The sequence below is a fragment of the Belonocnema kinseyi genome, chromosome 6, assembly GCF_010883055.1.
Source record: "Belonocnema kinseyi isolate 2016_QV_RU_SX_M_011 chromosome 6, B_treatae_v1, whole genome shotgun sequence".
In the NCBI taxonomy this organism is placed as follows: domain Eukaryota; kingdom Metazoa; phylum Arthropoda; class Insecta; order Hymenoptera; family Cynipidae; genus Belonocnema; species Belonocnema kinseyi.
This window is the reverse complement of record NC_046662.1, coordinates 46904082-46905342: the sequence shown is the minus strand read 5'-3', so window position 1 is coordinate 46905342 and position 1261 is coordinate 46904082.

The following is a 1261-nucleotide window of genomic DNA, read 5'->3' as shown; positions in this document are numbered from 1 at the left end:
TGCGAAAAAAGTTAAATAAACAATTGATTTATTGAAAAAATTGTTTAAACAATTTTTTTTGTTATAAATAATAAAATAGAATGAAAGCGTGTAAAAAGCACTCTCCAAAACCCTTATAAAAATTTTAAATCGCGTAATTAGAAAGGAAGTTACAGGAGTTTGAAACTACCCCTGCAGGCATTGGGGTTGAAAATTCAACCCCCCCTCACTTGGGGAGGGTTGGTAATCCTGGTCTATAAGTTTGTCGATCAACTACTGTTGGGTAGGCGAACATATTCCCAGAATTTGGAGACAATCGAAAAACATGACTTTTTGAGTTGGGGCAGCTGAGGAATAATGCCCCATATATAGTTAGAAGGCCGGAAGAAAACGAATTTTCCAGAATTTTTTCTGAGAGGACTTTTAAATTCATTGATCTAAAAATTTGTACATATATTATGGTATCTTTTAACTGTATTTTTAGACTTAAGATTAGTAAAATATTTATTTAAAAAGGAGCTACAGCTGATCTCTGGGAGCTCCTCTCAAAATAGACGTTTTGCGGTGACCACTATATCTCTGAACTGGATCATCTGAAATTAAAAAACCAAACAGATTTCGTTAAAGAAATGTTAAATCTAGTAACTAATCAAAGGAATAAGCAAAATAAGTTTTTTTGACAAAATGGCGGTTTCTCAACAAAAAAATCGATTTTTGAACAAAATTTCGGCCTTAAATTATTTATAAAAAAAATATTTATCGGTGAGAAAAAATCTTTGATTAATTACTGAAAAATATATTTAAAAAGCTCGTGTTAAAATTTGAGACTAATCGGTTTAGCCGTTTTTGAGTAATGTTGGTCACCGAGATTGAAAACACCATTTTGAGAAAAACGCGTTTAAAGTTTGAAAAGCACTTTACATAGGATCAAATTTTTTTTAACATACATGGAGTGGTCTATTCCAAGACCATATAATACACCCTCCGCCGCTTCAACAGCTTTTAATAACTCGAGCTGATGTTGCCTGCGGGCTATTCTTTCATCTAGGGTGCTCTCACGCGCTCTGAGATCGGAAATGTTCACACGCTGCTCATCTTCTTTTTCGGCATATGAATGCGCATTGGGCTGAATTGTAATTCCTATTGTCTTCACATAATACAATAGTGATACCTTCCTTCATTAAATATGCCGGCAGCTATGAATGCAGCGATTTCCACAGTTTTCGAACCGGCCGAAACAATTTTGGGAGAGATTTTCCAAATCAGTTGATTGTATCTCTCG